Here is a 22,975-nt window from a genome sequence, read left to right on the forward strand (position 1 = left end):
TAATTTCTCTTATTTTTCATCCCTCCCTAGGTATGGTTGATGGATAAATTGAAAGTAGTGGCTCCCTGTGCTCAATACTCAGGTAGGAAATACCTTTTCACAGCCCGGACAATAAATTTTCCTTCATAGAGCTTGTGGTACGACTGGATATGCAATAGAGCTGCAGCAGACATTGCTTAGCGTTGCCCTTAGCTAGATTTGTCTCCAATGACATACAATATGCTCCGCCAACTGGGTGTGCAATTACTCGTCCTGATACACTGTGTCTTCTACTTCCCTTTTCAATTTAGGCGACAGTTTGAACATGATCTGACCTGCCCTACTGATGAGATTGAATATCTAACTTCATTTTCGCTCTAGGCTAGACAACTTCCACAGCATGCAATTTCCTGGAGGACGAGGGAGCTCTTGGATCCTGTCGGAGTTTTCAATCATGCCCTTTCCCGTGAGTGCTTGCTTGGGCATGAGGAGAAGGCTCAGATAGACGCATCGCTGGTGGTGGAATCTTCTGATGCTGATGTGGGGAGAGGGTCATAGACTTGACTCGACTATGCCCTAGTTTATTACTTTGACCTTAGTTTTTACGATGTAAAATGCTTTAATTAACATGGGAGTTAGCTTAAGCATGTTTGCTCCACTTTTGTTTTGAAAACATGTAAGAAAGATTTTGGGTATTTGTAGACACCCCATTTTTTACGGCCCTTCAAGACTTGGGTGTTCTTGCAGGTACATTCGATGATGAGTTTGGTTGCTCGCCGAGCGCTCAAAGTCCTCAGCGAAACGCCATAGGTTTGAGCTTTCCAAACCCTGCACCCTTTTTGTCTCATTTTTGGACCATGTCTTGGCCTTTCTCCCCTGTAGTCTTTGGTGGCCTGCTGGCCATCTATGAGGGCTGTCGGCCAGGGCTTTTGGCCTGCCAACCATTGATGTGCCTTGCCAGCCAGCCACCAGTGTTTTCTGCAGATATTTTGTGCCAGTTGTGTCAGCTGGTTGCACAGAGGCTTGCATCTTCACACACGTGGAGGGCTGGATCTCTTTGTATGGAATTCATATTTTCTATATATAGGGAGGCCCTCTCTCATGTTTTGAGGTTGGAAAAATTAAGACTCAAATTTTTCTCTCTCTCACATTTATTTACATCTTTGCCTACTTACACTACACTTTTGCACATTAACCCTTAACCAAAAGTGATCACCTTTGAGCTAAGGTTGTTTGAGGGCCTATTGGAGCTCTACAAGTTGTTTTTGGCTTGAATTGTTGCTTTGAACCACTCTTCTCTTCAAGAGGTATAATACTAGTCTTTGAAGCTTGCTTTGCTTACTTGTTTTTCCATCTTTTTCCTACTATTATGGGCTGGTTTTGAGCTAAAAAAAAAAAATTTGTTTTCATGGGCTGAAATTGGTGTTTTGGGCCATTAAAGGTTAGAGGGTGGTTCATCCCTCTTTATTCCTTGTAATTAAGGCCTTTGCACCTTTGTTTCCCATTATAAAATTAACTTTTTTTTGGCCTTTTAATCACTAAATTTCAGAGGTTTTTCAGTGGCAAAAAACTCATTTTGAAGTCCAAATTTGGAGGGGTTAGCCTCCTCTTCTTGTGTCTTGTTTGCATGAGCTTCAATGTTAGCATGTTTTTTTAGCTAAGCTTAGCTTAATTCCAGTATATTTTTGCCTCTGAAATAGCCTACTTTAGCTCTATTTTGGGCTGTTTGGGTCAATTGAGTCTTGTTTTGCATGGTTGTAGTGCAATAATCCTCACAAGCTTAGTGATTTAGGCTCTAGACACCTTCTTGTTTGAGTTGATAGCATTTGTTTATGCTTTTATCACTCATTTTCAGCACTTAACCATCTCTGCAACCTCCGTCCTTTCTTGGTTTTATTTTTGCTTTGGAAGTGGTTCAAACCATTTGCTTGTTTAAAACATGAAATTGAGGTTTTGTGCTTAATGGTTTAATCCCTTTGGGGGTTCATTACCAACGACATGAGGTCTCTTTCATGCCTAAAACAACCTTTGGTTCAAGCTTTCTTTCCACTTAGAGGACTTAATTCGCCATTTGGACTTAATATGATTAAAGGATGGTTGGTAACTAAAATGTGCAAACAAAATTGATAAGTAAAAGAGGCAAGATAAGCATCTCTTTGTGTTGCATTTGCATGTGTTCAAATCGGACGTTAATTTGAACACAAGGAAAATGAGACATTTCATACTCAAAAGTGATGAAATGTGCCACTTTCCTAGGTCTCCATTGCTCTTGATCATGCATGATAGGGTGGTGGTTCTTGAATGTCTTGTTTTGCATTTATTGAGCTTACACACCTTGAAGCACAAGCCATCATGCAATGAAATTGCTTTGATTGGTGGTTTGAGATTTAAGGTCACAATTCCTTGGATTTGTCTATGAAAATGAGAGGTGAATTGTGCAGGCAGCCCTTGGAAAAACCCTTTTTTTGCTCTGTTTGTGCTCTGTTGCAGCATCAAGATCCAATGCATCAGTGGCCGGCAATGCATAATCAGTGGCAGACAGTATACTATCAGTGGCCGGCAAACCCCCCTTTTTGGCCGGCAGAGGGCCGGCATCAGCCATCCATGGCCAGCAGGTCACTGATGTGAAGCTCAGTTGATTTTGATAAGATGGAGCAGAAAGATTCTGGAAATGCTCAACCCTGCAAACAGAGGCTTTCAAGAGCAAAATGGAGGTCTTTTTGGGCCAAAACCGAGCATGTGCATCTTTCATTTCCCGAGGCGGAGCAGTGGCAGCATAGTTTAATGTCTTACATGCTTAGTTCGTGTGCATTTATGTTGTAAATTAATTAATTAGTTTACTAGTTAGTTAAAGTGTTGTAATAATTAGTAATTAGCTTAGCTTAGTTACTAGTTAGTTAGCTTAGTTTGTTCATTCGGACCCTCCTTCGCGAGGGCGTAATGTTGTAATAAGTTGCTAGTTAGTTAGCTTAGTTTGTTCATTCGGACCCTCCTTCGCGAGGGCGTAATGTTGTAATAAGTGTGCGTGTGTGCATGTATGTCTTCCAACCCCACGTCTTTCTCCCTTTTATTTACCCACTTTTGATGGTTAGATTAGGGACATGTTTCAATTAGCATGCCTTATGCTTGCATCCATTCATTTGTATTGCATGCACCGAGGCTCGGCGCATCATTCTAACTGCATTGTTATTTCAATACTTCTTTGAATACGTGTTTAACCTCATGTTGTTCAAATCGATTCATATGCCATATTAGTAGCCGAGCCTATTAATTGCATTATTGCATGTGTTGCATTAGGCATCTTAACATACTTAGGATCATGCATCTTTCTAACTAGTTTCTGTTTTGGCTTGGAGTACTCGGTGAGCTTTACGTTTTAGCATACTCTCATAAAGTGTGAATGTTGCCATGATTAGCATGCTTGCTATGAGGTTATGTGCTTAAATGCTAAACTGCATGAATGCCTGTGGATGAAGGCTTCTTGTTTGAATTGGAACGATTGGCAAATCATGTTTTAAGCCCACTATGTTTAGTGGCAAATCAGCAAACTTTTAAGCTTACTTGAGGTGGCAAATTCAAACCATTTTCATAAACAAACATGAGTTGAATTGTTCCAAATTAAGCAAACTAGTCTATACTTGATTGTGCGCATCACATAGTAAAGCTAGTCTAATAATCGAAACAAGAACACATAATGTTGGTAAAAATCATATCATGATTAGTAGAGGCCGATCTTTGATCGAGCGAGCTGGGGTGTTCAATTCATGACCTTCCCCTCTCGTACCCAAGTTCCCGAGCCGAGGCAACTTTGGTGATGACGGACACGTGGCCTTCGGCACGAGTCAGGGTTTCCGAAATTTCCCAAAATAAAAAATATTTAGATGGTGACTCTGTATCTGGCAAAAAGGGTCTAATTTTAGCATTATTTGATTTAAAATCGATTTTTCAAAAAGATTTGCCAGATTTGGACTCTTTGGTGTTTATCAATTTCACATTGCACTTGTGAGATTAGATTCACAACCACGGGAGTCCGAACTGTAGGGCTTTCTTTCAAACCTTCCGAAAGGGGGCGTGAAAAAGCCAAGCCACAGTATTGAAAAGCTTCCTCTCAGGCCTGATGAAAGGTTTAATTTGCCAAAAGATATATGAGAAAATCAGTCAATTTTGTTAAAACAAAACCAACCACATTTTCGCAAATAGCGATTACTTAACCTACCTGAAATCTACCCTTGAAACTACATGATCTCGAATCAATTCTCTGAAATGGACTCTTTGCACCTCTTCTACCATTGTGTCACCAATTGGTTCTACTATGTAACCCTGTTTACTATAGAAAAAGCAGGCCTAGATAACCGGATCTGAATCGGAGTAAGGAAAGAAATGAATCTTCCGACCACGAACATGACAACTGAGTTGAAAAATGGTTAGGGCCGAACTTCAGAATGAAGGTGCCTACGTATCCCAAGGATGGGGATCAGGCCTTACGATTCACAGTTAGGGTTCACTCTAGTATTTACTCTCTCATTTTGGGCTCTAATTTTTGCCAAAGCCGCCCTTTCAAGTTTTCAACCTTGTGAGCTCCACTTTATTTATTTTCCTTTTTCTTGCTCTAACTTTTGCCTGGGTCGCCCTTTTGAGTTTTCGGCCCAGCGAGCCTCTCGAGGATAATATTTCTTTAACTTGTCCATGTTAATCGGCTGTGAAAACTTCAATCCATCCAAATCCATCAGAATAACCGCTTCTTTTGACCAAATTGACTTGATGATGTAAGGACCAGTCCAATTGGGCTTTAACTTGCCCCTAGGATCGTAAATTGGAGCCCAGTTGTCTTTCAACACTTGATCAGCCTCATTCAGATTCCTAGACTTGACCTTCTTGTTGAACACTCGAGCAATCCTACGTTGGTACCCTTGTATATGTTATAGTGTTTTCAGCCTTTTTTCATCACATAACATCAGCTCTTCGAATCGATTATGTTATTAATCAACCTCCACTATCTAACATTCAGCCATAATCCTTAACGAAGGTACCGCTATCTCAATCGGTAACACTTCCTCCATTCCATAGACCAAAGAATAAGGGGTTGCCCCAGTAGATGTCCGAATCGAGTTCCTGTAGCCCCACAACGTGAAGGGCAGCTTATCCGGCCAATCCTTGTATGTTTCCATCATCTTTCGTAAGATGTTCTTGACATTTTTGTTTGCAGCTTTGACGACTCCATTGGTTTGTGGCCTATAGGTTGATGACTTGTGAGAGGCCACATTATATTTTTTGAGCAGATTAATCATTTCTCCCCTGAAGTGTGAACCGTTATCCGAAACAATTTCGTTTGGAACCCCATATCTATAAATGTTGTTTTTGATAACCTTGGCCATGTGTGACGTCTTCAACATCGAATATGACTGTACTTCTACCCACTTGGAAAAGTAATCGATTGCTTCCAGGATAAACTCATGTCCATTCGACCCTTTTGGTGTTATTGCCACAATGATGTCAATTTTCCAAACTGAAAAAGGCCATGGCGAAGTCATGTTGTACAATTTTGATAGCGAAATATTCATGCGATTGGCGTGAATCTAACATTTGTGGCATCGCCGGACAAAGGTGACACAATCATTTTCTATTGTCAACTAGTAATATCCTTGTCTAAGGATTTTCATTGCTAACATTATACCATTCATATGAGCCCCACGTTTCCCTCCATGGATAGCTTCCATGATGCGCTTCGCTTCATCTTCTACACACAACTTATGCATTCCCAGATGACGCATTCTATACAACTTGTCACCACAGATGATGAATTGAGTGGCCAAACGGCTTATCCCCCTTTTGTCCTTAGCATTTTCTCCTTGTGGGTATACTTCTCTTTCTAGAAAGTTCCAAATGTTAAAGTACCAAGGACCCTCATCTTTGCTTCTTCTGTCACAACAATCATCTCGCATGCTAGTGTGTATCTCTGCTCTATGATAATCGGATGCATGCTCACCCCAATCAGTATGTCCACCATCGAAGCTAAAGTTGCCAAGGCATCAGCGAACCTATTGTTCTCCCTCACCAAATGTGTAAATGTCAATTGTTCGAACCTTAGAATTAGCATATCTAAGGTCTAATGATAAACTTTCATTTTCTCTTCCTAATCCCCATTGCCTTGAGACACAACTAGGTTTGAATCTCCACTTACATCCAATCTTATTGCCCCTAGTTCCAAGGCTACTTCCATTTCGACTATGCATGCCTCGCATTTTGCCTGATTGTTGGATACCTTAAACCGAAGCTTAAAGGCCAAGGGCATGTGGGAGTCATTAGGTGTTATGAGCAACACTCCTATCCCATATCCATACTAATTGCCAGCTCTATCAAAATATAACTTCTAAGTATCTTCTTCTAATTGTAGGATCTCTTCATCTAGGAATTCGTACTCCCCGTCTTATTCCCCATTGATTGGGTACTAATTGCCAGCTCTATCAAAATATAACTTCTAAGTATCTTCTTCTAATTGTAGGATCTCTTCATCTAGGAATTCGTACTCCCCGTCTTATTCCCCATTGATTGGGTGGTTTGTCCAAGAACTCTGTTTTGGCTCTCCCTTTGACAAATTTGCAAGTTACATATCGAAGATCGAACTCAGAAAGCAAAGCAGCCATCGAGCTAGCCTACCGGTAAGCATTGGTCTCTCAAAGAGATATTTGATGGGATCTAACCTTGAAACTAGGATTACCAAGTGTGCTATCAAGTAGTGCCTCAACTTTCTGGTGACCTACACCATGGCTAGACAAGACTTTTCCAAAGGGGTGTAATGAATTTCATATCCCAACATCTTCTTGCTCAGCTAATATATGGCATTATCCACCTTCTCTTCCGATTCTTGTGCTAGCATGCAACCCATAGTAAACTCAATCACTGATAGGTACAAGATCAATGGTTTTCTTGGCTCAGGGGGTGATAACACGGGGCAGATTCTACAGATATTGTTTGATTTGCTGAAAAGCGTAATTATATCGATCATTGTAGACATCCCATTTTAGCTGGCCCTAAGACTTGGGCGTTCTTTTCCGAACACCTAATGATGAAAGTTAGAATATGTTATCTTATGAATTCGTTAGCAAGAGAGTCAGGTTCAAGTTTTAATCCCAACCTTACACCCTTTTTGGCCAAAATATTGTAGACCTTTTTAAACCCCTTTTTAAACATTTCCACAAAGGTCCGAGGCTCACATTTTGAAAATTCAAGTGTTATGTTTTCTTAGTAAATTGAGCAAGGACAAAATAGAAATGAGTGGAAGAAATGAGAATTTTCTGGGAAAAAAAAAAAAAAAAACCCTATTTATCCCTTCTAAAAAATTGTCTGGCCAAACACTTTTTTGTCTAGCCAGATGAGTTTTTCGGGGAAACAAAGCAGATTCAGAAAATTTGGCATTTTCTCCAAATTTTACACAAATATCTTAGATATTTTGCCTTAGGCTTTCTCTGAAAGTTTCTCAGATATTTTTATTTCTCTCAAAAGTCTATAAATACACATCTCCTTCTTCATTTCGAAGGGTTACAAAATTTCGTTTACACCACACCTCATCTTCAACCTTCTTATCCCTTTTCTTCATTGCTTCTTCACTAATACACCATCTAAAACTCCATTAAAGCTAAGATTAAGTTGAGAAATATTTCTAAAAGGTTACAAAATATTTCTAAAGGCTAAACAACTTGTTTACACCCATCTCTTATACTTCATCTTCAACCTCCATTTCTCATACACCAACCATCAAAACTCCATTAAAGCTTGAGTCCAAGCTTCTTGCTAAGGATCCTAAGAACTATAAGCCATATCTAAAGGACCTTGAGGGTGCCAAGAAAGAGTTTGACAACCAAGAAGTTCACCCTCTTTCAAGAAGAGGTGAAACTTTTGAACATTTTCTCATATTTTCTCTCTTTTTTTCCATTTATAAGGTTTGTGCTTCATTATTGGCTTGTTGTATTCATGTGATGGGTTCTCATGGATGTGGAGGGAACTAGGATGTAGCCACCTATCCATTGAGTTGATTGTTCTTTTTATTTCCTTATGCTTTTGTACTATTTTCTTGATTTCTAGTGCTTTAGTTCCTTGTCGTTGTATATAGATGTGATACTTGGAACCTTGTGGATATAGAGGGAGTAAAAAGTAGCCACCCATCCACAAGTTTGATTATGTAATACACTTTTTCATCACATATCTCACCATCTTAACATATTGGCCCATATGCTTCAACCCATGCTCAATCTTAATGAGTAGTGGAGGTTTATTCATGGGGTTAGTTGGATGATTTTTGGGATTTAATGTTGAGAAAGTGGTTGGTTTTCATTTTTATTGATTTTCCTTAGATGTAAAGTGAGGGGTTTTATGTCAAAAGTGTTGAATACTCCCTTCTCAATCATTTGTGAGTATGAAAAAGAGTGGAAACACCCTTGTTTCATTGAATAGGAGAGGAGTTATCAATATTCTTTGATGAATCTCTTACTTTGAAGCAGAGCTTCCACTAAGAAATGATTTGTATTAATCTAGCTGTCCACTTAATAGTATGAATTTGGGTATTAATTTGCCCTTGTTCACGCAGAGAAGATGTAGGTTCTTATCCATTTATTGGGCTTGAACTTGTTCTTGATTTAATCCTTTGAATTTGTTTTCTTTTAGCAAAATATCTGTTGTATATATCTATTTGTATCATTGTTGGGGGTTGTAGCCCATCTACCTCTTCCTTAAGTGGTTTCTATGAGTGGAGGAAGAAGAAGGGATGAATACCCCTTTGAAGGTATACATGGCTTCTGATCTGGAATCCTTGCATAAATCCAAATTCTGCTCAAAGGAGAGGTTCGGTCGACCCATATTCTGCTTAGTCGGTCACTTTTGTCCATGGTCAGCTAAATTCTCCCAAGAACAGAGCAGACAACTTCAGAGGGTAGTCTCCTGGGTGGTTTTTGATTTGCTAGTTGATTTATTCTATTTTATTTAGTATGATTTGTTAGATTCAGCAATAATTAGGCCGAATAAATTCATTGTTGTAATAACTCCTTTAACCCCACTTCTTTTCTTTCTTTTATTATTTATTCAAGTGTTGTAATAATATCTCTCTCTCTCTCTCTCTCTCTCTCTCTCTCTCTCTCATTTCTTATTCAAATTGTTGTAATAATCTTCCAACCCCCACGTCTTTCTATATAAACATCATATTTTATTTATCATATCTATGCCTTGTATCCATTTTTGATGCATTAAGATTCGGCCAATTTGCATCTGTGGATTTTTATCAATTCTTATATGCCTTTGTGCGCTAATTCATGCCTTGAGATGATTCATGTATCCAATGTTAATAGCTGAATCATTAGTTGCATTCTGTGTATGTATTGCATTTGATATTTGCATATAGAATCATGTATATGTTTATAACATATTACTTTTGGCTTATCACGAAGGAGTACTAGGTGAGCATTCTATAGTTTTAGCATCAATTTTATGAGTGTTTTGTTTTACAATGAAAAATCTAAATTGAGCTATATTATTGTATGAAAATTCTGTATAATTTTTTAATTTGTATATCATCTCATTATAATTTTAGGTAATTTTATTTACACCATTTATTTTCTCTGTACCCACCATCTTTAATTTTTTTTTTATATATATATTACAATTTTGTTCCTCAAACATAGTACTCTTTTGGACAAAATCCTAAACTCCAATTTCTTAGTACATAATATAATAGCCACCACTCCAATCTACCACCCACTACTACACCTGCGACTCCGGTACTTCTCCCTTCCCATCCTTTTAGATGCCACCTTTTCTTTCCTAGTCTTCATTGCCCGACACCCTATATCTTTTTGTTGTTGTGGAAGGTGGAGCTCATGGGGGTAGGGGTTGCAATGATCATGGGTGGTATATTTAGGGTTGCAATAGGTAACAGTTGTTGTGTGGGGGCTATGGGGGTGGTTGATCAAGAGTAGGGCAACTATGGGGGCGGGACAACAAGAAAAGATGGAATGGTGGACAATAGTGATAGTGGTTAGGGTTATGGTTTGTTAGAGAAAATGAAAGTATTTTGGTATTATTTTAACATTAATGATGTGTCTTGAGACAAAATCAAAAATTTTAATTTATGTATGATGTGGAATAGGACTATGCAAAATATCATCCAATCCACACTGATTCACTTGCTAATCGTGGGTTGATTTGATTCGTGATTTGGAATTTATAATCTGATATCAAAACCATCCCACCCAACTATATTTGATACGTACATAATTTTCTTACTTCCATTGAAGTATCAAAAAAAAAAAAAATTAGTGTGAGAGAGATCTGAGACGTAGAATTTAATGCAAATTAGTGTTATATATATATATAAAGGAGAATTACATCCCAGTGAAACATAAATTGTTTTTTTGCACAAATATGGAGGGGTGCAACAGTTTTTCACTTGCACTCCAACACATAATGACTTACACCTCACATGTTTTTGTAATTTTTTTTCTCTGTCCCACTGTACTGTAATTATCCTTATATATAATAATATATAAAATCAGTTAGCATTAGTTATATGAAAAATATTATGCAAATTAATGTTTTATATTATTTTTTAATCAACTAATAGGTTGAAACGGCCCAAATATCAATATGGTTATAAATATTAAATTTATCAATTCGCCATTGACGATTTAAGTTTAATTTTATCCTCAAACCAAATCAAATCTCACCATGCAAACCCCTGATGTGAATTAGGGCCGGTCCTGAGTTTTGTTGGGCCCTAGGCAAACTCCAAAAATGGGACCTCTATACATGTTTAAATAAATTGTTCGTAAAATCATATGTATGTATATTTTTTTGTTATTTGTTAATATTCACACAAAGTTTTCTTGCATATATATTCACTAAAAGTATGTATTAAAATTTACTTATATATATTAAGATCAAAATACGTCATTACAAGTCAACAACAGAAAAACAAAACTATCTAATTTTGTTGTTTTAAAAATTAAAAAGATATATATATATATATATATATATATTTATGGTTTTGTTCTTAGTTTTCCAACAAAAATTTAAAATTATAAAAAAAAATAAAAATTAAACCAAAATATTACTTAAACATTACTCTTCTTGTATTTCTAAATGTAAAACTACTAATTGAGTTTGCATGGTTTAACTTATGGTATAGTACTCTAGAAATTTCTTTTTTCCTTTTCTCATCGATCAAGCGATGATGACATATATATATTTTCCATAGATTTTTTTTTTTTTACCATACGATAGAATGTTATGGGATTAGTAAGTTAGATTACAACGAAAGAGCCGTAATTGCTCCATCGACTCGAACATCTAGCATTCTCACTATCAAGAGCGATAGCTACATGGACCACTAGGCCAATTGCCCTGCCCATCCATTTTCCAATAGAAGACATAGCTAATTTATTCAATTTTTATATTGATAGCTAATTTATTTAATATTTCCTATAATATGGTTTGTGGTGGCCGAGTTTAAGATGCCATTTATAAATAGGAGTCGTGTATAAGTCGGCTCATAATGGTTTTACCCCCTGAATAAGATTGCCGAGAAGATGAGTGAAGTGGGTTGGCCGTGGCCGAATAGAACCTAGCTTACGAGTCGAACAGGTCATAAATCCTACGGAATGACAGGGGTTTCGCTGTGAGGGAGGGATGTCCATAATAAGAAAGTGGACCCCAGGAGAGTAATATAAAAAGGAGGAGCATCAGCCAAAAATGAGGTATGTGAAAAAAGATAACTTGAGATATAAGAAAAACTGGAGGGAATACTAACTTGGCCGTCGGAGTGCTAATTCCGACACCCCCGAACGGATTGTTCATTCCTATTTCAGATACAAACTCGAGGATCAAGATAGTCTGCTTGGGCCAAAGGGTATTTCCAAACCACATCTCACATGGTTAAACAAATATAAGATTTGATTAACTTCAACTTTAAAAAAAATATATTTTTTCATAGGAATTTTCAACAATATTTATATAAACAATCAATGCATTTGACTAATTAAGTGGCAGGATGTAGTTTTTAGAACCACGTGGAGTAATTCGTATTTTAAGTATTAGGAGGTGTATTTGTAGTTTACCCTTTGTTAATTATTCTGATAAAACTTTATATTTTTAACTATTAATACAATAATGCTATGCTTGATTCTCCATAATGAAAGTAAAATGGAATGAAATGTTTGCTCTTTAGTCTCTTTGATGAATGACCGTAAACTTACAATAGTGAATAATCATTTAATTTGTAATGTATTTTTATTATTTTTTTGAGGATATGGCTCCTCTCTAGTTCATCATCGGAGTGGACGATCCTATTGGGCTATGGTGGGCCTTGATATAGGCCCATTGCGATGATCTAAACCATTCAATGTGTAAAGATCATCGAGTATATAATTCTTGCAACAAATCACATTGATCGAATATCGATAGCCATTTGATCATATCACACTTCTATTATATTTCTGTTAACGACAAATATAATTTCCAAAATAAATTGTGATATAAATATGATTTGATCAAGTGGCTATCGATATTCGTTCAACATGATTTTTTGTAAGGATGATATAATCGACAAGCTTTACATAAGAAACAGTTTGAATCATTGAGATGAACCCAGATTAGGGCCCACAACGACCCAAAAGAATGTATTTGTACAAAAAATACAAAAATATACTTTTTGACTAAAACACAAGTTTTAGCTAAAAGTAGGAGGTTTTGCGTGATTTGCGAGCGTGCAAAGGCAACAGTGCCTAAGTTGTAGAAATTTACTTGGAAAAAATTTGACTTCTGAAAATAGAAGGTTGTGTGAGGCTCAAAGGGATAAAAGACTTGCCTCAATTAAGAGGACTTAAAATCTCCATGGAATTTTTAATGTAAAAAAGAGCGATAAATATAGGAAAATGAACCAAAACACATACTCTTATAAATTCAACAGATGAGAATTACAAAAGTATAAGAACAAGTCTAAAAACATGAAACTAAGTTATAAAATGGAATTGAAATGCAATTTAAGTCTCAAAACAATGTCTATGAAGGCCAAAAAACTATTAATTTGACATGGATGTGATGGAAACTAAGAAACTAAAGCTAAATCTATGGCAAAGATGTCTTTCAAGTCTACTTCTAAGTTAAACTAGGGCTAAACTAAAGATAAATAGCACTGGGCTATGTACTAAGTTGTGTTGAATGTTGGATTGATTTGGTGGACTTTGTTTCATCTTCATTTTTTGTATTTATAGTTGCTGGAGCCTTCTGAAAATTTGAAACCACCTCCTGAAAATTTGCAACTACCTCCTGAAAATCTGTAACAGCTTCGGTTAGTAGGGCGCTGAACCTCCTTCTGAAGTGACATTTGACCTACTTTTTCCTCTTCTTTAGGATGTTAGTTGTATATTCCCTAAGACTTGGTCATGAGTGTAACCGCCTCCTAATCTAAGCCATTGGATAGTAGGTGGGGTCTTCGATGGATGACAAGTGTCCCATGCTTGGTCAAAGAGATCCCATAAATATTGCAACTGTTTGAGCATTTGAATTGTGATCGTTGATGTCTTGGATAGTGGATATATTGGCCATTAGATTTTGGCCAAGTGTCTTGCCTGTTGAAGTCATCAATATCCATATGTACATATAATTAATGTATATATATATATATATCTATCCATTAAGAGAGATGAAGGGACCCACGTGATCATGTCCCCCTTTCTAGGGATTTGATCTTATCACCATCAAAACCATGATTGCAACCCCAAATTTGCCACCAAACAATTTTGCTAAAGTCATCAATCCTTCATCACCACATGCACACGTGGCACACTCCCATTGGCTAGTCATTTTTGGTACAAACAAACCATATAGTTTGAAATGAAACTGGGAAGGAGCCTGGCCCCTTTTTTTAGTGTTGTTTATATTTGTAGACACCCCATTTTTTACCACCCGTAAGGCTCAAGCGCTTTGCCCGGTGAATTCAATGAAGAAAGTGGTGTTGTGCATGGTTCGAGATCTCAACAAAGGGGCTATGTTTAAGCTCCGAAACAATCCTGAACCTTCCATATTCCCACTGTTTGTGCCCCAGAAATCCATTTTTACAAATTGTGTCACCTTGTGCTAAGTTTGAAGCAGGGAAACAGGGGATCACATTTAGGCCCAGTCGTGCCTCATTGAGAGCGAGAAACACTGTTCTGGGCGGGAGCCTGCCAGCTGTCAATTTTTGAAGATATTTATTATCCCTCTTGCTCAGATTCTATAAAAACGAAGTTGTATCTCTGTTTTGAGGGTTGAAGAATTTCTAAAAAGCTTATACACCTTCTTGAGAGCTCATTCTTCTTGTGCAAGCAACCTTTAAGCAAGCTTACCACCTTGAACCTATATCCATACACCATATACACCTTCACACCTTAGCCTAGGAACCTTGGTTGAGTCTTGAGCACCATAATTCAAGTTTGAGAGCGTATTTGGACTTAGGTTGATTCACAACAAAGAGCTTACCTTTCTTGAGAGGTATAAGCTTGTCATCCTCTCTTTTACTTTTTGTTCTATTTATTGCTATCTAGTTCTTGTAGTTTTGTGTTGTTTTGATCTCCCTTCAAGTGTCTAAGCTTGGGTTTGGAGAGCTATCAAAGGGTAAAGAGAGTTAATACTCTTTCTTACACTTTCACCTATAGCTAAAAACCTTGCTTTTACACCTTTTCCTTTGCTTTCTAAATTGATTTTCAAAGTTTAAAAGTGGCTAAAAATCATGTTTTGAGGTTTGAAAAGTGAAGGGGTTAGACACCCCTCCTTGTTCTTGCTTACTAGCCTTATTTCCTTTCTTTGTTGTTTAGCTTTTTAGGTTCTTTTCATGCACTTTGAGCCACTGTTTTTCACCTTTTAGAGGCTGTTTTAGGGTTGTGCTAAGTTGTTTAATTAATTCATGCTTTGATTAGTTTGCTTGTTATATCACAAGTCCTTGTACATAGCTTGTTGCATGTTGATTCTAGCTTTTCTTTAATTAATTCCCATGTTTAAGAGCCTCATTTTAGTAATCAACTTATCATTCATTTCTTTCATTTGAGAGTTATTTCAAGCGGTTGATGGTTATTCAAAACATGAACTAGAGATCTATACTTAATGGCTTAATCTCTACAGAGGTTCATTGTCAACGACATAGTCTCTTTTTCATGTTGAGAACCACTTCCCGTTTGACATGTTTCTCACTTGGTGGGCGTAATCTTTAGTGGACGTAACAATCATCTTGAACAAATGGGTTAAAGAATGGAAAAGACTGAGAAATTGGCTTAAAATGAACCAACCAACATAAAGAAAATGGGTTGTATTGCTTGGGTTCGGCCAAATGTTCCGCCGAGTCTATTGTGTCAAGACTCATCACATGTCAATTCATGGTGTTTTGAAGACCCTTGAAGCGCCTCTACCTCCCTCATTGAGTTCATTCCATGATAAGAGTGAGGAGTGGTCGTTATTCGTTGCATTCATTGAATTTTGTCCAAATTGTAACCGAAATCATCAAGCAAACAAATTGCTCATTGATGATTTTGGAAATGATTCCAACCTTCTCTGGAGGCTTTCCCACGACAAAGAAGTGTGAGAGGGACAAACAAACTTCAAAACTACTCTGTCTGCACTGTTCTCAATTCAGAGCACAAAATAGGATTTTACATAAAATTAAGGCATGGCCGGCCCTTTTTGCACCTGGCCGGGCCTCATTGTGGCACGACCGGCTATCAATGTTTGGTCAGCAGTATGTTTTGCAAAAAATAGAGAGTAGTGGCTGAAGGTGAAACAGAGCAGGCCTAGGCAGACAAAGCAGTTCTTGGACACTGTGCATGCAACCCTTGTGCATCCTTGCTAATATCAATGTTGTAAATTAATGTAGTGAGTATTGTTGTAATTAATCATTATTATTGTAATTATCGCTATTGTTTATTTGTAATTGTTATAGTTAGTTAACTTAGATAGCTAGTTTATTTCTCATTATTATCCTTGTTGTAACAGAGTAGCTAGCTAGTTAATTCTTTGCTTATTTATTCATTCGGTTTTGTATAATTAGTTTAATTCAGATTTTTGGACTTTGATTTGAACCCTCTTACATGAGGGTCAACATGTAATAAGTTGTATGTCTTCCAACCCTACGTCTTTCTCCCTATTACTTATTTTCTTATGATGGTTAGTATAGAACATCATTTTTCAAATTTGCATTCTCATGCTTTGCATCCATTGTTTTGCATGAATCCAAGGTTCGGCTCATCATACTAACCCAATATCAATGTTCAAATTCATTGTTTGAATACATGCTTTATCGCATGTCTTGAATGGAATCATATGCCATGCCCATAGCTGAGCCTCTAAATACATAATGTGTGTTGCATTTAGTCATATTGCATTAGTTAGGAGCATGCATATTTTCTAATTATTTTGCTTTGTTTTGGCTCAGAGTACTAGGTGAGCGTTTATTACTTTAGCATCTCACATCGCATGTGATTGTTGCCATATCAAGCATATTTCCATGAGGCTAAATGCTTAAGTGATATACCTATTTGAATGCATGTGGATGGAGGCTTATTGCCAAAATTGGGACAAATTAATTAATGTGCATACAAACTCACTTTTTCAAGTGACGAGTATCAAAAACAATTTTCAAACCAAACATGAAATCAAAGTGCTCCAATCTTTGCAAATTAGTCTATACTTATGTGCATCACATAGTAATGTTAGTATAAATAAAACCAGAACAAGAGCATATAATATAAATAAAAAACACATCATGATTAGTAGAGACTGATCTTTGATCGGGCGAGTGAGGTGCTCAATTCATGACCTTCTCCTGTCGTACCTAAGTTCCCGAGCCGAGACACTTTGGTAATGACAGACTAATGGCCTTTGGCACAAGTCTCGGGTTTCCTAAATTTTCCATAAATATTTAGGTGGTGACTCTGTAATCTAGCAAAGCATTCCATTTTTGGCATTTGATTCAAACATCAATTTTTTCAAAAAGAATTGTCGGATTTGGACTCTTTTGTGTTTTCACAGTTTCACAATGCACTTATGAAATCAGATTCGGAACCACGAGAGTCCGAATTATAGGGCTAATCGTATCTGAAAGGAGCACGAAAAGTCAAGCTACAATTTCTGGCGACTCTGTTGGGGAATTAGAGAACTTGACTTAAAACTTATGATGTGAAATTTTATCTACACTTATATGTTCTTTGCATTGCATTTGCATGGTAACTTTAGGTCACTGTGTTTTCCATCTGCTATTCCTGGACGGTTTGTCGGAGGCTTTCCCAAAAGGCTAACCGGTTATGGGCTCTGCCATGTTGGAAACACAAACCTTGTATCTGGATTACCGTTGTACTGCTTGATCCTCCTTTTACTTGTCGGTGTTAGGTGTGAGAGGTATATTAGGTAATCTTGCTAAGGTACCCTTTCGACCATTTGACCTAGTCGCATGTAGTGAAGTTATAGTGACTGTTCCAACTTAGGACAGGATGCTACCCATTTGCAGGATATTGTGAAGCCCATTGTTTAAATAGTACAGCCTAGATCATGTCAAAAATCTAGGACAGGGTAACCCTACCCCCTCATAGGGGTGTTTTGGTTCTTTTACTTGGTATGTGCTTTCACAGTGAGACTGTACAAGATGTTTCATATCAGTGTGAGTTTAAGAACATAGTTCAGTGGGGATTACAGTTCAGCTGTGTGTTATGACTGTTGTGAATTGGGGCCGAAGTGCTGTCCGATTTTCATTATCTTTTTCTTTCTCTCTTTCTTTTGATAGGTAGTTTACCATCATAGCTTCAAAAAGATCTGATATTCCCCAACTTGTGTGGACTCGCTTTGGAAAGCTTTGCAAAGCTCAAGACCTTGTTGGTGGCCAGCCAGTGTTGGTCTCACTTCCACTAGTTACTCGACGAAGAAGGAATAGGCAATCAGCAACGCTAGTACAAAACACTCTGCAAACACCTATTCGTTCTCACTCAATCAATTCACCAGCATCTAGTTCACCCAGACCAGCAATGGCACAGAATACAGCACAGAACGCGGAGGAATTTGCTGCTATGATGGCGACTTTCCAAAAGACTATGGATACTGTAAACCAAAGGATGCCTGCACAAGATGAAATTATCGCCGATCTACGATGTACATCTGGGGTATCAGCATCAACTGTACATCCAGTCCCGGCTGCCCAGCCAAATCCTGATCCATCCCCACTAGTTGAAAATCTGAAAATCCTAGATCCTCAGGACATGTTTCCCTCAGCTCTAGTTTATCGGCCTCCGGTTCAACCCCCTGCAGGAATTTTCCCTTTTGATATCAATGAAATTGACCTAGCTTTGATCAAGATTGCTAGATTAAAGAAAGCATTGAAGAAATCCCAAGGTTTCAACTCCATTCTAGATATCGAAGACGGGTACACTGAGGCTTCGGTCAGATTACCGGAGAAATTTAAGATGCTCCACATCGACAGATTTGCTAGGAGTGGGGATTCGATTGTGCATGTCCGATTGTTTTTAGATGTATTGAGGCCTATGGGTTTATCTAGGGCACAGAAGCTTTCCTTGTTTGGGAGAACCTTGTCTGATGTGGCAGCCATCTGGTACGCTAAATTAGAAGACTCAACAAAGCGGAATTGGAAGGAGCTATCTGAGGCATTTGTCAATCAATATTCATATAACACCCAGATAGAGGTAACCATTAGTGAACTAAAGGCTACTACCCAGAACCCCAAAGAATCATTCATCGATTTTGTCTCTCGGCAGAGAGCCAAGGCAGCCCAAATGACAAATACACTTGCCGAAAGAGAGCAAGTTAGGTTGGTGGTCCAGAATCTTGAACCAGATATGCTGCAGAGAATAATAGTGGCACCGTTGTCCACATTTGCTTCCTTACATGAGTTGGGGGTCCAGATTAAGAGTGCATTCAAAAAGGGTATTATCCATAAATAAGTGAACCCACAAGAAGGCCATTCTCTCGAAATACCAATGCTAGCAATAACACTATTCCACGGCGTGCGGATGTCAGTACTATTGTTTCAATGGCCAAGATGGCTGATCCCTTTGCTATTGTCACAACCGTCACAAAATACCGGTCCACCTCAGAACCGAAGAGTTTTTACTTCCCTCCATATGAGCCCAGCCCGCGCCCTCAAACTATTAATGGAAAAGGGATATCTCAAGCCTCTTAACTCTCATCCACTTTCGGACCCATTGCCACTCAAACATGACCCTACCCAGTATTGCATTTTCCATCAACAACATGGCCATCCCACAAACGTGTGCTACCGTTTACGTCATGAGATCCAGGATCTGATTGACAACAAAATCATTGGCCCACCTTCAAAAACCAAACGTAATGACCAACCCACTTCCTGCACATAACCAAATTCCCCCGCCCAGAAACATTAACCACATACATACACTACCGCCCACCTTCAACCCTAGCATATACATTACCTCATCCCACGTACAAAAATTGGTGATGGTTATTCCAGAAGGCACAGACATGTACATGATGGATCTAACACCATAAACCCAACCCAGGCCTGTGGCAGTATAAATGGAGAAAGAAAAGAATGCACTAAAGACAGAATCGTTTGATACCCGTGTCATAGAGAAGGGGGTCTCGCTCGCAGAGGAGTACGAGCCCAACTTATACATTGTAGCCATTGATCAGCCAAAGCCAGTAGTCATACTGCTAGACTTTCTCAGCATTAATGTTATCGGGGAAGGCTAGTTAGGGAAACATCAGAATGATTGGCCTGAACAAGCCCCAAATGACTTGGCTGACTTAGAAGAGAATTTGGCTGATCTGGAGAAGGATCTTAAGGATTTTACTTTTTCGAAGACGAGGATACAAACAGTGTTCGGATGGGATGGTGGGACCCGAGCCAACCAGAAACAAATAATGGATAGTTGAGTGAGGAGGAGTCAGATGTGGAAGAACAGATGGGTGAAAATAGGAAGGAAGAGGAAATTGGTGCTAGTGGCAAGGTTAAGGCTGTGCCTCTGACAGAGAAAGAAAAGGCACTAGAACAATTCCAAAGGGAAAGGATAGAAGAGATCCAGACGAAGATAGCTCTGGAGCAAGGAAAAGGAAAAAAGAAAAAAAGAAAAAAGAACCTAAGACAATGGTGGGTGATGTCTAAACTACCAAAAAGGTCGAACGGGAGCCCAGTGACCGGAGAAGGATGTTGAGGAAGCTCATAAAATATCGAGATTCAGAAACCAAGACTGTGGTGGAGGAATAATAGTATGATGATGGGGTGCGTGATGTTAACATGCTCTAGATAGAACCTGATGCTAGCCCAGCCATGACTGCAGGAGAGTGGTGGAAAGATAGTGACCTAAGTCATGCGTACACTGACGAAGGGTAGAAAGCTGACACCCCGAATGACACTTGGTATACTGACGAGATCAATCATATGACCCGGAGTGATCGGTATTTCAAACCCGCGGCACTAGATCAGCCGGAGTCTTCCAATAAAGAGTTTGAGAGATCAAAAGAGAAGGATGTTGAAGAAAACCTAGTCTTGAAACAGCTTAAGAAGATTCAGGCTGACATATCAATCAGGGGGCTGAAAATGGCATCTCGGGAGAATAGACAAGCATTGTTGGAGGCAATGAACCGAACCAAACTGTTTATCGATACCACTACTGACCAATTGGTATCGTTGGTTACATCTGGGGACTTTACGCCGGTGATATCTTTTACAGATAAGGAGTTACCACCTGAGGGTGCCAACCACAGTTGACCCTTATATGTGACCTTGGAAAGTTAGAAAAAGTGAATTCCGGTGGTGTTAGTAGATATCGGATCGGCGATCAATGTATGTCCAGTGAGGACTGCCTATGCCATCGGTTTGAGGCCAGTTGACTTTACATCTACGACTCAGGCAGTCTGGGCTTATGATAATACAAGTCAAGATGTTATGGGAACGTTCAAGAGCCATATCCTAATCGGCCCGTCTGAACATGAGGTGGAATTTCATGTCATGGACGTTCCGGCCACTTTTAATCTACTACTGGGAAGGCCCTGGCTACATCAGATGAGAGCTGTATCATCAACGGTCCATCAGTTAGTAAAGTACCCCTTCAAAGGCGAGATTGCCACTATGTACGATAATTCTGCGATCCATCCTCCCCAGGGAACCACTGCGCCATTATTGGAAATCATACATGGGGAGGAAGACGTGTTCCTTTATGGCTTCTCTCTGGCAGAAGCCCGGGTGGTCCAAACCATCATGGTAGAGGGTGATGGGAACTACGTGAGTGCACAATCCATCTACATGATGAACAAACAGGGGCATATGCTCGGATTAGGACTAGGCTGAAGTGGTAGGCAGGAGGGCACTATCGCCAAGGAGATCAGTCACAACCCCCACACTTTGGGGCTGGGATACAAACCTATCGCTGTAGATTGGCAAAGAAAATGGCAGGAGTTGAGGGAGAGATTGAAAGCAAAGAGGACTGAGAGGCAGTATGAGTTATTCCACAAACCAATACAGGAGACCTTGAATGGATGTTTTGTTTGCCAAGGGGAAGACTTCCCCTTTTGTGGATTCCCAGAGCCTTGGTATGACTGGGAAACAAAAACAAGGTATCCGGGATTCGACAACAAGTAGACTTGAGCCTTAGCACAGATCAAGGCGGGACTACAAGCCTGGACATTGAAGAGGAAGAGCGCTGGCTGACCTATTGACAAGTTCCACTGCTGGAGCTGAGACCGCTAACTTGGGGGATACTTTTACTATCTCAATGATCGAGGATAACCCAGTAGCAGATTTCTCTAATCTTATCATGGATGCATCTGAGGCTCCACGCCTGGTTTGGAAGTTTGAGCAAGGTTTCATCAACAGTTATGGATCAGATTCCACTGAGTCCTTGGAGTCAGAGTCAGATTCGAGTTCCTCTGAGTCTGGTACTTCTAGGAGTGGTAACTCGGATACCAAAGTCATGTCCAGGTCATCTTTTAGCTTTTCTTTTGAGTCTACTCTAACCGAAGATCCAAACTTTTTGAATGGGAAGGATGTGGACTTTACCTACTTCTCTGTGCCTTTGGTTTGTTGTACTGATCTTAATTTTCAAAATTTTGATATAAACGAAGAGGAAAAAATTCCTCGAGTTTTGAAAATTTTGGTTGATCATAAGAAGGAGAGGCGTGTTAAGCCCTGTACAAATGAAATCGTATCAATTAACGTGGGCACTGAGGAAGATCCTCGCTTGGTTTAGATCGGGTCCACGTTGTCTTCGAAGGAACACAAGCGTTTAATCGCTTTATTAAAAAATTTCAAAGATTTTTTTGCATAGTCCTACGAAGACATGCCTACAATTGATCCTGAGATTGTACAACACCGGATCCCTCTTGACCTTGAGGCCCGACCGGTTAAGCAAAAGTTGCACAGAGTTCACCCAGATTGGGCTTTGAAGATCAAGGAAGAAGTTAACAAACAAATTGAGGCAGGGTTCTTGCTTGTATCTGAATATCCAACGTGGTTGGCCAATATTGTTCCAGTTCCGAAGAAAGATGGTAGAATTAGGGTCTGCGTCGACTTCAGGGATCTGAATAAGGCTAGTCCAAAGGATGATTTTCCATTGCCGCATATTGACGAGATGGTAGACTTCACCAAGGGCCATGCATTGCTCTCGTTCATGGATGGATTTTCTGGGTATAACCAGATTCTGACGGCACCCGAGGATAGGGAGAAGACCACTTTCACTACTTCATGGGGCACCTACTGCTATTGAGTCATGCCGTTTGGGTTGAAGAATGCTAGGGCCACTTACCAAAGGGCTACAACCACCATTCTGCATGATATAATCCATAAAGAGGTTGAGGTGTATGTGGACGATATGATTGTCAAGTCCAAAGATTGAGAGGGCCACTACACCGCACTGGAAAAAATTCTTTTAACGGATCAGAGAGTATAGATTGAGGTTGAACCCGCAAAAATGTACCTTTAGGGTAACAACATGAAAGATGTTGGGAT

This window comes from Camellia sinensis, chromosome 10 (assembly GCF_055761805.1).
Source record: "Camellia sinensis isolate YWXY chromosome 10, ASM5576180v1, whole genome shotgun sequence".
NCBI lineage: Eukaryota > Viridiplantae > Streptophyta > Magnoliopsida > Ericales > Theaceae > Camellia > Camellia sinensis.